The sequence below is a fragment of the Canis lupus genome, chromosome 11, assembly GCF_003254725.2.
Source record: "Canis lupus dingo isolate Sandy chromosome 11, ASM325472v2, whole genome shotgun sequence".
Classification (NCBI taxonomy): Eukaryota; Metazoa; Chordata; class Mammalia; order Carnivora; family Canidae; genus Canis; species Canis lupus.
Genome location: NC_064253.1, coordinates 58,402,956 through 58,420,550, shown reverse-complemented (window position 1 = coordinate 58,420,550; position 17,595 = coordinate 58,402,956). Strand labels below are relative to the sequence as shown.

The following is a 17,595-nucleotide window of genomic DNA, read 5'->3' as shown; positions in this document are numbered from 1 at the left end:
AATCTTTAAAAAATTAAATTAAATTTTAAAAAATAAATAAAGTAAAATATGTGGAGTTCAAATTTTCTATAAATAGTCTGACTCCAGGTGAGAAAGTGCCCATGTTTTCTCATCTACCAGAATGAATATTCGATACGGTTGAGAATATCATTTGGGGAAGTCAAGTATTTTTTAAGAATTTCTTTGTATGAATTCTGCGAGTAAAGCACTATTAATGACAAGATGCACTTGCCAATTAAGATGTTTTTATTCATACCATTCCAATATGGAGAATGTTCATTGAGGAGAACATCTCAAAGAAAAGGAAGGAGCCGGAGCTTGTAAAGGCAGGTGTATAATGGAATCTGAGGAAGAGTGAAGGTAGTCTTATTTAAGTCACTGGGGAAGGATGGAAGTTTTTGCAGTTAGCCCTTTTCTAGAACACAAAAAGGTGGAGAGATATCCTAATCATCACTCTTTTCCTAAAGGAGAGGACTTGAATAAAATTCAACATAGTGAAGCCTCATCCACATAGACATAAAAAGAAAGAACTTGTATATTTGTGGCAATGGAAAAGCTAATCTGGATGATTGGGGTAGAAATAGCACCAAGATTATAGGAAATCAATTAAAGAGTCACTCAAATATCAACTGCTATTAATAACTCAAATCATTAACTGTAATGCATTAACACAAATATAGCTAGAATGTGTGAGCTATTGGATACAAGTGAATTCTCATTATTATTCAAACTTCAAGTCTCTGGTATTAATAATTTCTCCAGAAAGATAACAGAATTTAGCTCTCATTTTGAAATCCCCATCCCTACATAGTATTTCAAGGGAATTACAGAGAAGGGAGAGAATTTGTTGTTTCGCATAAATTGACATGTAAACCTGTACGGTGATTTATAACCTAGTGTCACCTGACTCAGTGTGCCACCCTGCTTGGTCCAGAGATCACTGCTTAGACTATTCCCAGTTTTCCCCACAGTCCTAAAACTATCAATAACTCTTCCAGGTTACTTCTACCATTATGATACCACTTGTCACAAATGCAGAATTTTCTCTCAATTTCCTTCCACAGATCTGAATGTACTTGACACATTTAACAAGACCTTACTGAAAGTTCAGAGAAAGTAGAAGAGCATTACACTGGAGAGTGACTTAAAACTGCTGAACAGAGGTTATTTCCTCTTCACTAAAGGCTACCCCCTTTAAACTGCTGATTCCTTTGGTGGTGTTAAATAGCTTTGAATATGGGTCCCGATGGTGGGTTTGGTTCTTTTTTTGCTTTCTGCTCAAACTCCTCAAGGAAACTTGCCTATAAAAGAATGTCATAAGGGATGTTTCTTTTATGAAAACAACTGTTCAGCATTGAATAGATGATTCAAACAAATCAGGTGTGGCACATTTAAAGCAGTTACTGGTCAATTACTCTGATGGAATCCATATGGAATCCATATGGCTCAAGTTTGGAATTTCACACTCCCCATTTCAGGGTTATCCAAACCTGTATCAATTCAGATATGCTAGGATACATACTATGGTATCATAACTCCAAAATCTCAGTGGCTTAACATAAAATTTGTCTCACTTAAATCACATGTCCATTCAGGCCACCTCAGAATTCTGTTGTACATCATCCTCATTGTTGTGACCCAGGCTGATGGAGTAGTCATCAACAAGAACAATCTCCCTGTCCCAGAGGTAGAGAGTGAAAAATCTCCTAAAATTTTCACCCAGAAGAGGCACACATCAATTCTGCTTACTTTGAATTGGCCAAGCAAGTCACAAGGCCCCACTAATCTAAAGGAGTCTGTCAAAATAAAAACTGCACTGGACAAGTTAAATAAGACAGGAGGACTTTATCAAAGGCTCGTGCAAGAGAAGAGAAGGGTCAGAGCTCAGCCTCAACTCAATTCTACCGAAACAAAGGAGCTCAGAATTTCTAGGAGCTGGAGTTGGAGGATCTTAGGCCATCTGTGTCTGCTAACTGGTTTTACTCAAAGGAAAATTAAACTTTCTCATATCTTCGTGACAGGAGATAGTTTTACAACTTGCTGAAACATTAGTCTTTTCCTGTCTTCAGACGACTCAGAACAGAACTTACACTACAGGTTTTCTTAGTTCTCAGGTCTTTGAAAATAAATTTGAACTATTCTATCAGCTCTAGAATATTTTTAGGACTTTTCAGCCTCCATAACTGTGTGAGCCAATTCCACTTCTTCATAATACATTTCTCTCTCTCTCTCTCTCTCTCTCTCTCTCTATATATATATATATATATATATATATATATATATAATACACAGACACACACAAGTTGTGTATATATAATATATATTTTTTATTTTATCTGACAACTGTATCCCCCCTCACCCTCATCCCCAGATATGTTGACTGCATTAAAAAACAATAATATTGAATTAAGTCACTGAGATTTGGGGATTATATAGAGTTGAGTTTTACCTAGGCTATTTCAACGAAATATAATACATTGCTATCTTACACATCTTGCTCCAGGAATTACCAAGTTCTCCTTGTGTACCTGGTTACTTTTCTTTTCTCACAAATCTGTATATAATCTGTTCACCCTTTTAAAGTAGAATGAAAAGTTTTATGTCAAACACAAAAGAGTATGTCTTTTACTACTCAGAAGGTGACTATGGCTTCCATTTCAGTATAAGTAGTCTTTGCAGATGGAAGGAAAGATATTTCTAATCTATGGGTAGCAAATGGATTTTGAAAAAAGTTACTGAGCATATACAGGCCTTCTGGGGATGGAAATAAGATCCACGACATTTATGAACCCATCTCTATACATTTGAATCAAATGCTTAACAGTGATATTTTTTATAGAAAAAGAATGGAAGTACTTGTCATTAAGTCTCACATCTTCCCAAGTAATTTATTGACAGAGAGGACCATAGTTTGGTTCATGATTGATATATATTCCCCCTAGGTATGAGCATATTAATTTCTCTACTCTCTGAGAAAGGTAAATGTGTTTTCATTTTGTTACCAAGGCAACTATCAGCAACACCAAGATTTCCTTATCTGAGGTTGTTTTTGCTCTTCTCGATATAAAAATAAGTTCTTCAGTGGATTTCATCAGAAAATTTCATTTGATGTTTCTCAATTTTGTCTAGTGTGTATTTGTTTTTTGTTCACTTTAGAAAATTTGAAAGGAAAAAGTAGCATATTTCCAACTTCCAAATATAGCCATTTTGACGTATTTACTTTATAATTTATTCTATCTATATACCCCCTCCCCCAAAAATGCAAGCAAAAATAAATTTAAGGAATATAAGGAGCACATAATTTTATGGCCTGCTTTTGCACTTAACAAAAAATTATGAACATGTTTTATATATGTAAATAATTCCAACCCTGCACTTCTTAATGACTACTTTCCATTTTATGAGTGAACTATAATTTATTTACTAAATTGGAATATATTTATATAGTTGCTAAATTTATGATAGGATCTATAAAACCAGAATAAATCTTGTATATAAAAAAACATCTTTTTGTGTGCATAATTATATCATAAGGACCAACTGAGAGAAGTTCAATACCATATCTGTGGGTGTGCACAGGTTGAGGTCTTTAGTGTGTATTCTATATTGACCTCTAGAAGTTTTTTTACCAACTTAAATTCCCATTTGAAGGTTTTCCTTTCCCACTGTCTGAAAAAACTGGTTTTTAACTGTTAATTTTCATCTGTGTTAATATGTTAGAATAAAAAGAATTTTATTTATCACAATTTCTATGTGATTATTTGTGAGGTTGAGCAAATCCGCATTTATATGTAATTCCTATAATATTCAAAATTACTTGGCCATACCCTTACTGGTTTTCATACTGGTTAGTAAGAATAATTTTTTTCACGTTAAGAATAAAAAGACTTTTTTTTCCCCAATACCTTCTTTTTCTCATTAAAACTTATTTTCCAATTTATTGCTTCCATGTCATTTCTATTTTTGGCGTTTTTGATTCAGACCTTTTAAAATAATCTTTTATTAAAGTAATCCATAAAAGTGGTAACAAATTATGTAATTCTACAAAGCTAATGACTTAAAACTGCTCCATTTCTCTACATAATCTGCGCGCCCCGAGGAATCACCAGTCAACTTTTTATGCCTTTTGAATCTTGATTGTTGCCATTCTAACTCTACATAAACTCATCGTTTCTCTGCGTTTTATTCATCAAATTCATTCATAACTACTCTTGCCCCCCTTTGCTGGGTGACATTTTAGGTCATTTGTATTTTCCCTTTTTTCCTCCTTTCTCATCTTAAGGATTGATTATTATTTCATTTTTTTTGCTTCCTCCATTGATTGGTGACTTTTGTTCATAAAAATCATAGGCTTTCTACCTCTATTTTTCTATCAAAGCTTAGCAGTCTCAAGCTTTCTTTCATTCCTCACTTCCTTCTTATCTATTATCTTCTGAGAGCTACAATCTTACTTTTACAAATGTACCAAGGATGTTGACCTACACATATTTTCTCGTATCTTGTACTTTACAATCACAGTAATATCTTTCATGCCTCCATGAAACCAACAAGCAATGGCTATATTACTATACCTATGTAGGTATAACAACCATACTATCCAGCCAAGCATTGTCCTAGGATGATATTTTCTTCTCTCTGGATATTCTAGAAGCAGAAGCATTTTAATATCAAAGTTATGATTTTAATAGCTTAAAACCATGCTACTATATAATTTGCCTCAATTTGTACCATCACTTTTCACACATCTTTCTCTATTTCCTAATTTCTTTTCTATCATTGCCTCTAGTCGAATAAAAAATTAAATGTTTTTGTAAAAGCTCATGTTTTATTCCTGTCTCTCATTTTTAGCAGTTTCTGTGTGAAGTTAGTTCATTCTCAATGACTTCTCTGAAATAACCTTTCATCCTTTGCTGCAATCCAAACTGGTTATTCTTTAGGCCTGCTACAGAGCTGCCATTATAAGCTACCATCTTTCCTGTTTTCCTTAACTATGTCCACTCTTTCCTGAAGGAAATATTCTGCTCATTTTTTTGAAAGTTATCTTTTAATTCTCATTTATTTTTCTTATTTTTTTTAAATTCTCATTTATTTTAAATTTACCTCCATTATTATTACATAACAATCCATCCTTTCATCCTTCCTCCTGGTCCTTGACTTAAATTTAATTTGTACATTTTTACTGAACATATTTTAAAATATATTATTTAACAACTTTTTTTCCCACACATATTGCTCTTGAATCTATTAGCCATTTAAATTTGTATACCTGATACAAATTTCCTATTTTTTTATTTCCTAGAGTTTTTATGTTTGTTATTTCTATTAAAATTATTTCTATAGTTCTTCATATACATCAATTACATAAATTCATCTTTCAGATTTCTCTTCTAATTGTTATCTTCTATCTTAGAATTCATATCATTTTGTCTTTTCCTCTAAGGGGACTTTTCTAGCTTGTACTCTAGGTCACTGATTCAGTGTTCTGCAATACTTATTCTACTATTTATTATATCTCATATGAATTTAATTCCATGCTTGTACTTTGCTAATTTAGTTTTATTTCATTTTTGTTGTATTCATCTCACTTTACACAATATTCTGTTGTCTATTCAGTTCAATCTATTGCATTCCTGTAAATCCCTGCTTTTACCCTAGAGAGTCCCATTAGATTTCCTCACTTATTTAAAGCACCAATTCCTTTTTTAAAAAATTCTAGAACTTGTAGGACCTTATTTTTTGAGATATTTCTTCCTTTATGTTGAGTCTTCAATGTGATATCCCTTCCTGTTATTCTGTAGTTCTCCTGACCATCCTGACTTAGGCTCTAACTCATTTTGCTTGCTGCTATATTAAATGAGGACATTTCTAACCAGACTCCATGTTTGACAGTGGAGGTTTATAGGCTTCTCCTAGTTCAATTCACTTTTCACCAGATATAATAATGGATACCCCTCTTTGTTTTCAAGTCAAAGGTAACGAAACATGTTTAATCATGTCTAGTTCTACATTTATTTAGTGCAGCTCTGATATAAAAAAGGAAAAAGTTTCTCACTCATTCTTAAATGAAGCACCAGTTATAGCCAAGAAAAACATGTTATTAACATGGCTCCTTTTTTGTCTACTCCCAATATTTTGTTCTTTTTTGTGTGTCACTGCCAGCTTCCCCCATTTAGTGTACATACAGACACACACACATATACATACACACACATACAAACTCCTCTCCATTAGTGAAGATTTCTGCATGTTATCCAAGAAGATACTTACCCAGAAAAGGTGGGGAGATAAATACATCACTCATAAGCATCCACAACTTAGAAGGTTGGATAGATAGACAGATCTTATTGAGATAAACCTTAAGTCTCTTAGACATGAATACCTTTACATAAACAGATTATAGGCAATATATTAATAGGACTATAGATCAATAGCTCAATGGCTTGATAAGTTTTTTTTTCCTCATCAGGCTATATTTGAGAAGTTGACTCCTATAGTGTTTGAGTTCTTAATGAGTGGTAGTTGTGTGGTTCATTAATTAGGTTTTACAAATTCAACTTAATTTACCCTTTATCATTAAGAGATTTGATCTAGATACATTAATATGCATTTGTAGTTAGTCTTAACTTTTATCCTAGTTTTGCATTTCACACAATCTAAACAGAATTAGAAAGAGACTGCATTATGTTGTTAGCTAGAATCCATTGCTGAATATATAATACCTTGCCTTATAATATTTCTTAAATTGATTTTGTCTTCTTTTAATCTCACAGATTACTGATCCCAATTTTAGACCCTAATGCACTATAGTTCTACTAATTCCATTTCATTAGCTACTTCAACAAGACCTTTTAATGCACTTCAGTAGTTTGAGATGCTTCTAAAATAAGTTCCTTTATCCATCATTCTGATCACATCATCTAGTCTCCATAACTATGTAAGTACTAATTTTTGAATCCAGTGTTTATATCTTTCATTCTTAATCCTCTAACTTCTTAGAAAAATCAGCCATTTAAAGAAACTTGTTACCATACCACTAATTAATTTTTTCAATGAGAGTTAAAATATACTAAATAGCTCTTAATCTTTTTTTTTAATTTGAGAATATTATAAATTCATATACTATTATAAGGAATAATTTAAAGAGATCTCATATCTCCCTTACCTGGTTTCTCCCAATTATAACATTTTGCACTATAGTACAATATCAGAACCAGGAAACTGGCATTAATACAATCAAGAACACAACATTTGCATGTTACAAGTACACCTTATGTTTCTTTTGTAGTTACATCCACTTCCCTCCAGCCTTACACCATCCTTCACCTCTAACAATCACTAAATTATACTCCAACTCTATAATTTTGTCACTTCAAGATGGCTATATAAATAAAATCTTACATTATGTAATCTTTTTGGGTTGGCTGTCTAAAATTGTCATAGTTATCTGGAGATTCATCCCAGTTGTAACATGTACCAACAGTGCATTCCTTTTTATTGGAGAGTAGTATTCCATGGTGTTGATGTACCATAGCTTGATTAACCATTTACCTGTTTAAGAGCATCTATGTTGCTTTTAATTTGGGGCTATTCTGAAAACAAGGAAGGAAGAAAAGAAGGAAGGAAGGAAGGCAAGCAAGCAAGCAAGCTGCTACAAACATTTATGCACTGGTTTTGACCGGACATTGTTTTGTATGAGTGATCTATTGTCTTCATATCCTAGCCAGCATTTAGTGTTGTCACCATTTTTTTTTTAACTTTAACCATTCTTCTAGATATGTGGTGATATATCATTATGGTTTTAATTTGCATTTCCCTGGTGGCTAATGGTGACACATATTTTTTATATGCTGATTTTCCACCTGTGTATCTTCCTCATTGAAATATTTCATGTCTTTTGACCATGTCCTAAATGGATTGTTTTGGATTGTTTGGGGGTTTTAGTGTTGAGTTTTGAGAGTTCTTTATATACTTCAGATACTAGTTCATTGTCAAATTTATGATTCTTGAGAATTGTTTATCACTTTTCATCTTTTACAGGGTATTTCATAAAGCAAAAGTTTTTAATAGAGTTCTATTAATCAAGTTTTCCCTTTTAATGATCATACTTTGGATGTCAGGTCTAAGAGCACTTTACCTAGTCCTAGAATAAAAAAAAACTGTTTCTTTTCTTAATTTGTTTTTCTAAAAGTATTACAGTTTTATGTTTTAAACTTAAGTCTGTGATCCTTTTTGTGTTAATTTTTGTAGAAGATATAACATTTAGTTCTAGGTTCATTTTTTTGGTGTGGATCTTATTTAAACTTCTTTTTACTTGGCTTTTTCTGACACCTTCCTGCCTCATTACTGTCAAGTGCAGGTAAAGGTCTAGCTTCCCCATTTGTCCTCCTCATTTATTCTAGGTGAAGATGGGAATTCTAGCTCCCAGTGTGATATCCATTAATGGCATGGTGGGTTTGCCTTGTTATTTCCTGGCAATCGTAAAATTCCTGAGTCTCCACCTGACAATACCACAGTAGAAATGGGGAGAGGTACTTTGATACTGTCCAATAAGGGTGGAAGTCCTGGGTCTCCACTGACACCCAGGGTGGGAATGATCTCCTTACCCGCCAGGAGGTATAGAAGCCCCAGCTCCCAACTTGGTACTTTCTGATACCACCCTAGGAGATACAGAAGTACCTTATTACAGACTTCACAAGGGTAGAATGTTGATCTCCCCAGTCAGCCATTATACTGCTGTGAGTGGGGACGAGACCACAGCTTTATTTGTGGCATTTGGCTAATAGAAAGTGGTTATTATCCGAAACCGTTCTGTCCTGCTAGCCTGCCTCTTTTTCTGTTCCTTTAGCTAAAGAGAGCAGGCTTTCCCCCACTCGTCCTCAGTTTGACCCATTGGCATTTCTGGGTTCCCAGGCTTCTTCAGGTCTATGTTTGTAGAATATGAAGTTAAACACACACACACACACACACACACACACACACACACACACACCTTACCTCCATGTCATTTCTCAAGCAGTATGTTTACGAGCTGATCTGTTTTTTTTTTTTTTTTCTCCCCAGCTTTAGGGGTCTCCTTACGTTGGTTTGTATATAATACAAAATTTTTATTGTACTTCATAGAAGGAATAGGGAAAAGTCATCAACTCTGACTTTATTTTTATATTGATAAAAAAAATGCTAAGCTTCTTTATGGAAACCTCACCTCCAAGCTTACCTCCTATTTTAGTTAACTGCATCAGAAGGATGATTTTCTTATTTTAGCTACAGCAGACATTCTTGATTATATGCCACTATTTGACTCCCTCATTCTTCTTCCTAATAGAACTCTTATTTGTTTAGGTATTTACCTTCTTCTTTATGTATGTGCTCTACCAACAGCTGGTCATATGGCAGCATAGAGGGAAGGAAGAGGTATAGATGAGGCCAGCAGATATATGCCAGATATATACCATATAATATTTTGTAGTTCTTTCCTTTGTCAATTATTATTTTAGGTACAAGGTCCTAAAATACAAGTACAAGGTCCTTTCAATCCTGTAAATGTTACATAAGGGCCAATCAGTAGGAGGCATTTGGGAAAGGTTTTCTCAATCCCAAAACAAACAAACAGGATATTTCTAGGTGTAGATATGACACTGGAACTGCTGAAGCCAGCCTGTGTTTATAGAAATGAAAAGGATGGAAGAGGGCAAAAGTATAAACAAACTGGGATTTTGACAACTTCATTCAGGTATGAAATTAACCTTTTTTATGGCTGCTCTCTTGGAACTCTTGTTTTGTGACATAAATTTAAAGAATTTTAAGGCACTTTGATTTGGGTTCTTTTTTTAATTTTTTAATTCCTTGTCTCTGAAAGCAAACTAATTGCTTCAAAAGCTATCAGGAATATCTCTTGGAAAAAAGCAATAGTAATCATAAAAAATAATCCATAACCAGTGACCTCATCTTTTTCAGAACAGAAGCCCCAGAGACTCGAAGTATATTTTATAACGCAGGTGAATAATGCCAGGTTGTTCTCACTACATTTTACAGAAGAATGAAACCGAGTCTCCAGAAATAAGAGATTTGTTTAGAGGCACACAGATTTGAGTGGCAGATTGTAATTCAAACCAGGCCTTGTGGTCTGAATCTGGCGATGAATGGTACACAGTATGTACAAATTCCATTCAGTAGCAAATGCCACCAGAGCAGTCTGTGGTTGAGGCATTCTTCAGTGTAAATGTATGACTGAGAATCTGGCATCAACATGGTTTTCTCTAGGGAGTCAGAGTTCATTTTCTTCCATAGATGGAGAGATTCTTCTTTAATTGTTCTGTATATACAACAAAGAACCTTGGGGACCTACTAACTGTTCTTGAGGGACACGCTAACAGAAGAACAGCTGGAAGACAGTGTGACTCTGCAGGCAGAACAGCAGGCGGGAGGACAAGGGACTAAAATTTAAAATCCCATTTCCCATTCTTAAGGAAGAGTGACCTTGAACAAATCCCCGTGCTGGGTATGCCTCTGCCCCAGCAGAAATCAACATTGAAATTAGGGGCTAGGTTTGATGTACGTTGGATATATCTAGTCTATATACTTTAAGGCTGTTTCCATGGAAACCTGCATTCATTTGGAAACTTAAATGTGCTTGCCGATGGCAGATGTTTATGATATCATATCCCAGTGCAATGATATCTAACCCTCTTTTTTGTTGTATCAGGAAAAGGCATTCTCAAAGGCTACTAAGAAACTTTTAAAATGATAAAACAAAATTCATTTTAATTTACTTTAAAATACAGGATTATGGTTGAGAATTAGTATTTTGGAAAATTAACAACCCCTGATTAGCTTCTCCAACTTCTCATTGAAATGTTAATAAATAAATAGATAAATAAATAAATAGCACATCAACATCAAGAAAGCAGGAATATTATTAAATAATATGAGTGAGTCTAAAGAATTTCCAAGAACCAAAATATAGAGATTTTAATGCAGAGCAGTGGGATGATGAGAGCTTATTTTCTTACCTTTACTGCTATATTTGACACAAGGGTATAGACTTTTTGTCAATGAGAGAGAAAAAGAACCATCTGCCTTCTATAAAAGGGAACTTCCAAGGTGTTTTGTGGTATTTGTAGTAAAATGCTGTGATGGTCGAGGATCCAGACTTTTAATATAATAAATTTCTCATTGGAAAAATACTGACAAGGGACAGAAGTTTTTTTTTTTTCCCATTCTAAAGTGCTTTCTGATTTGCTCCTCAAGAGAATCTTTTAGATTTGTTCTTTTCTATGATCTATTTCATAATTACCTATTGAAGTTCTTACTCTACCCATCCAGATTGCCACAGCATGGCATTGTACCAAACTGAGATGTCACTAAGAATCTATCTCTATGCCTGGAAAAACTATCAAAGTGACTGCCTTCCTAAAGGAATACTTATATCACCATCTTTGAAAAATAATCGGAGGCCACAATAATTGACATTATCAAATATTTTTACTATCCTTAAGGCTTTTATAAAGTAATCATAGGCAGTGTAGACAATACGCTAAAAATGTAGCCACAAATACAAATAACCATTCCCTTAAATGTTGCAATTGCACTAACCTCAAGCTATAAATTAATGAAGGTGGAAACAAATCAGATCAGAGGGTTAAAGACTCATACAGGAACAATGGTCACTGCAATGAAGATTAAAAAATAACAAGCCTAACAAAAGAATAAATATTTATGGAACTCATGTGGGGAGTTATGTAGCATTGTCCAATTTATAAAAGAAAATACACCTGTAGTACCAGGATAAATGCTAATAGCCAACAGTACAATACGAATAAAACACTACTTAATTAAATATGAAAGATGATAAAACATCTTGACATTGTTTAACAGATTTCTAAGAATATAAAAATAATGGCTATAATGAGTGAACCAAGGGGAATTATATATTTATTATGGAAAACTTATCATACACTTTACAGTCTGGAAATTAGGACTGAAAGGAGGCAGATTATTGAAATTTACAGTTCCCCATCTTTAAGATCATTTCAAAATCTCATATTTGTTAAAATCACTACAGTATTGTTAGGAAACCATCCTCAATGGGCCCTCACGGTTTTGCTTATCTTGCTAGCAGAGGTATTAACTGCCCTCTGTTCCAGACTATCTTTCCTAGGATGTTTGTACAGTAAACAGCCTTGAAAAACATAAATAGCATGTTCTTCCAGAGTAAAGAAAGGCATGCTTATTATTCAATACAATAGATTCAGGTCCACAAAGTTCAGGGCTTCTCTTATGTAATATAACCCACAATTTGTACAGGCATCTGTCTGTGCTCATCTGCGTCACCTCCGTGCATCCTTCATATCTGACTCAGTAGTTTTATTTCTTCTCTCAGAACTCATGAAACTAGTAGGTTGAACTTGCTGGCTTGGGAGCAACATAAAATCTCAGATGCTTTACAATTCCTAACAGTTATGGGAGTGAGGATAGGATACTGAAAAATGTGGCTTTTTGGAAGAGGGAAGACAAGGATTCCATGACTGTGTTAGGGGATAAGAGAAGACTTTATGTCATCTAGTATATAGTCAACCAAGAGATGGGCAAGGTTTGGGCATTGGGAATAAAAGTTTCTTACTCTTATACCAGTTCGTGAACTTTAGAAACTGGACAGTGAAAGGTAGGATAGAAACAAGCTGCCAAAATTGTGTCTTTTATTGCCACCCACTCTCTTCTTCATAGGCAGAGGAAGGGCTGTTAGTAGGACATGAGGTTGCAAGCATCATGGGTAAAGACAAAGACAATGTAATTATGGTTGCAGGGCCAAGGAGTCCAGTAATCTGAAATAAATGGAGCCAGCAATAAGGATCTTATCATTCAATACAAAACTTTGTATAGACTAGCAGCCTGAGAAGTCTAATTTCTGGATGAGTGGTTTCTGGAATTAAAGGTAAAAGTGCATTTCATATGCTGAGTCACTCTTCTTTTTTGTACCTTGATCCCCATTTTCCACTATGTTTCCCTTACACTCTACCCTGACCTCAACTGCTCTAAGGAAAAAAATTTATAGGATTAGGGCAGTGGACATCCTGTCTCCAGGGATAGCCAATGGCCAAGTGCGCTCTTTCAACTATGTTGTGTGACTTCAGAGACGGTAAAGACTCAAAGTTTTATGGATCTGTTAGTTAAATAGTGTCATCTAGTCACCATCTTAATGATGGCAGGAGGAATTGCCCAATTTCAAATATGTGCTTCGAGAGAAGTTTACAGTGGAAAAGAGAAATTAAAATAATCTCATAAAAAATAAAATAAAATAAAATAATCTGATAGAGGAAGCCATTTAGGTTGATTCTTCCTCACCCAAATGTATCCAAGGAACTAATGTGTTCTGTGCTTGTGCTTTCCTATGCAAGTGTCAGAAGGAATTCTCCCCAAGAGAAAAAGCTAAAAATAGAGAAATGTTATTGTAACAAATTCCCTGGCCTTTGCCACCAGTGGATAGGTAAAAATTTTGTGGAAGTTCCTCTACATTTAGAAGTTCAAAGCTTACATTGATGATATCCTTTTGATTGACAAGTCAAAAGCATGAATCTCAACAACTGTGACAACAGTGTTACCAAACATCTACTAATGGATGGCCTATAAATCTCCACACACACGCACACACACACGCACACACACACACACACACACACACAAAGGCAATTAGCCAAAAAAAAGTTTCTTGGAGTCATTTGAGTACATACGCAACACTCGTACTTCTTATGGTCCAGTAAACACTGCTATTCAGCCACAACCACTTAAAAGTAAATCCAATATTATATTGAATTCTTGGTGTTGGAGACATCATATGCCTCACTTGGGCATTCTATCTATTCTGGTTCTTTGTTTCAGCTAACACTCAAAGCAGCATCCTTTGAGTGAAGCACAAATGAGTGGGCTGCAATAGAATCTGTCTAGTAGGCTATGATATGATGTCTACCTTTGAGACCCAACGATCCTAATGCCCCCCTTTAACCACGAGCCTCTGAGAGTGATGATATATATCTGATTGGAGCCTCTGGCAAAGGGAGGCAGCTTCCACTTAGAGGTGTCCCTTGGGATTTTTAATTTGTTGCCTCCCAGACACAGCTATCAAGTCAACCTCTTTTCAAAAACAGCTATTAGTTTACTACTGGCTTCAAGTTGAATCTATATATCTGATCCGTGGAAACCTGTGACTCCTGGCCTGATATTTCATTTTTGAAGTGGGTCAACAGGGACTAAATGACTAAGAAGACTCAACTGTCAAGTCAAAATAGTAAATAAGAATATAGCCCACCTGACCCAACAGTACTTTAACTTTGTTTTAAAGAAAATAACACATACTAACTCACAGGTGGTTAGTAGGAGTATAAATTGGTGCAGTCTTAGGACATTTATTTGGCAATACCTATCAATTTAAAATGAAGATGAAAAGGCATCTCTATTTTCATGCAGTGTGTATATTGAAATGTTATAACCTAATAACAATAAATGATTTAAATATTTGTCAAAAAAAAAAAAAGGAACAGCTTTACCTCTGGAGCAAACTTTATTCCCCACTCCACCCACTGAAGCAAAGACAGTGGCTCATTGGGGCTTTCAATTCACAAAGGTTCCTCTAAATGCCTGAACTATTTCCTTGATATTTCAGCTGAGCTGAAACCCAATGATGTCTACTAGGCTGCTGCAGTTCAGCAAGCTAATGCAAGCTATTCAGAACTGAAAATAGACATGCTTGTTTTGCTCAGTGGGAATAACTCAAGACTTTTCTCAAAGCACAATCCAATAGTCACATCAATGAACCCTTTTATATTTTATTGACTCGAAGTGTTGACAATGGCTTAGCTATTTGGTCCATCACTTGGAATACTAGGGACTGGTAGACTAAAACAATCCTTCTGGGGCCATGAATGATTGAAAAAAATCATGGTTGTTGATTGAAATGTCTGGAATACTAATGTACATGCCCAATGGTATTTACTGACAAGACACACCAAAATCAAGCTGCTCGTTGAACCCACACCACTCAAATTGCCACTTTTTCTGCCAGGATCCATCCTCATACCAGACATGGAGCTATATCCACTGTAATAGGTTAGACGCAAAATATGAACTATGTTTCTGCTACAGAGGATACAATTGCATTGCCAGAATTGTGGCTCCAGCCCAAATTTGATCCATATCACTTTGAGAAAAGGGACATTGCATAAGCCGTTGTCCTTGGTCTCTTCTAGTAAGACTGACAAAATCAGACCTCAAGCCTATTCTTGGGCTATTGGTGGTACTTCACACTGACTAAGATGGCTTTACCAAATTTTAGGCAGGTTTTATTCTGCCTTTCCTGAACTTCTTACCCAGGCCTTTACTGATTCCAGATGGCCTAATCACAGAAGTCCCTCCTTTCCATTGCTTACAGTTTTTACTTTAAAACTAGCAAGTTAAAATCAATCAATCAATCAATCAATCAATCAATCTAACAAGTTTGTGGGCAGCCCGGGTGGCTCAGTGGTTTAGCGCTGCCTTCAGCGCAGCCTTTGGCCCAGGGCGTGATCCTGGAGACCAGGAATGGAGTCCCATGTCAGGCTCCCTGAATGGAGCCTGCTCCTCCCTCTGCCTGTGTTTCTGCCTCTCTCTCTTTCTCTGTGTCTCTCATGAATAAATAAATAAAATCTTAAAAAAAATAAAACTAACAAGTTTGTGCATTATTTCTCAGCCTCTTTGAGATGCAATTAAAAAAAAAAAAGACTCATCAGTATTATCAGCAAAGACAAGACTTTTTCAAGGATTTAGGAACCATCGTTTTGAAATGTAACCATCAAGGAACATACCTCCCTATCTCCAAATCTCTTTGGGAAAGTAGGAGCTTAACTTCTGTGAACACCTAGATCCAAGTTGTAAAATTACCTACTATCATGAAGATAAAAGAAAGTTTACTTTTTGTTTGGGTTAGGCCAGTTAGTTAACACAAATGGCCTATTTCTCAAAAATTCTCCTGCTATTTGTTTTTCTTGAGTTGAAGTTAACCACGTTCTGACCTCTCCCTACTATTAAAATAGACTTGAATGAAGTATTCCTTGCCTGTTTGTCTTTTGCTTTTTTTTTTTTTTTCCTTTGGTAGCACTATTGACACTTTTTCAGTTAAGATGCAGGGAATACTCCAGTTTGATCAACTGACTATAGCCACACCCTGGGAACAAGCTACCTTTTGTTTGGCTTGCCAAACATTTTTAGTCTGACAGTGGTGAGAAAAAGCTACTCAACAATGGACTGATAATTAATTCAATGGACCTTCCCAGTTTCTTATCATCTACAGTCCTCTGATACTATTTAACATCAGAATGGTTACCTCAAACATTTCTTCAAAAAATTTCCAACTTTACCTCATTCACTTCCTTCTAGTTCATTCATATTAGTAAGGTAATTTGGTCACTGAATGTGACTACTTCCAGAAAAGGATCATCATCTCTTCGAGGCCACTTCCTAGGTAATGATTAATGTAAAAAGGGTAAGTTTTATGTAGACCATTTTAAAAATTCAGAATTCTACCCTGGCTGTTTCTGGGTATGATACTTCTCCTCCCCAATCCCACTACTTCCAGAAGCAATCCTAGGCTGGTCTAATTAGGGAAATCTCCAAGGGGCAGATAGCCACGAAGGCTCAGGAATTCAAACTTACAACTTGTTTTACCATCAGGATTCTCTTGTTACATAGATGTGATCCTACATCATAAAGAAAATGACCTCTTGGTTTGGAATGCTGCTTGCTAAATCCTCCTACAGTAGTTCTTGTGAGCCAAAATGGGGATCTGTAGATTCTCTGTGCATCTTATAAAAATGCCCTTATCCCATTCCTACTTGACCTCTCTGAATAAAAGGATTGGGGGCAAATAGGGGTGATTGAAAAAAAGGTAGATAATTAATGGAATAGTTTGGTAGTGGAGGGAGAGCAATATCTCTGTCACTTGGAGAAAGAACACATCAGATTCTAGAAGACAAGGGAGAAAAAAAATAATGATCTTTATCTTTAGAAGAGCTTCTGGAGCCTTCCTCTTGAATGAAAACGCCCTATTGTGGCTCTCCCAAACTATTGCAAATCCATTAATTTAACTGACTGCTGGGTCTGCTTTTAGCTATCAGACAATTTGACTATGATATGATTTAGTCCTCTTACCCATACCAGGAAGACTATAACTGCAGTGGGTGGCACCAGCACCTTCCATTCCAAAAACTTGTTGACACCTATAGCAATCTCTTAGTGGGATGGACAAATGGCATCCAACTGGTGGTGTGAAAAAAAACAGAACAGGATGGACTGACATAATAAAGACTACATATGGAAAACTCAGAACTTACATCATAATCAATAGTGAAAAACTGAAATATTTTTCTCTAAAATCAAAACAAGGCAAAGATAATCACATGTGTAACTTCTGTTTAACACAGTACTGAAGGTTCTAGCCAGAGCAATTGGACAAGAAAAAGAAATAAAAGGCATCCGAATCATAAAAGAAGAAGTAAAATTATTTCTGTTGGCAAATGGCATGAACTTATATGTAGAAAATCATAAAAAGGACTAATAAAATAATTCAGT

General features: G+C 35.3%; 1 long non-coding RNA gene across 2 annotated transcripts in view; it reads right to left on the bottom strand.

Annotated features, from left to right (window-relative positions):
- Positions 1–17,292, bottom strand: part of LOC112649646 (uncharacterized) — a 34,135-nt gene extending 16,843 nt beyond the window's left edge. The window contains exons 1-3 of one of the 2 annotated variants that reach the window (XR_003129702.2): positions 17,176–17,292; positions 16,386–16,485; positions 12,413–12,821 (exon numbers count right to left, since the gene is read on the bottom strand). This is a non-coding gene — a long non-coding RNA (uncharacterized LOC112649646). Of the gene's footprint in view, positions 1–12,412; positions 12,822–16,385; positions 16,486–17,175 lie in introns of those variants that run through there. The other variant, XR_003129703.1, reaches the window with a different exon arrangement.
- Between the last annotated feature and the right edge of the window lie 303 nt (positions 17,293–17,595).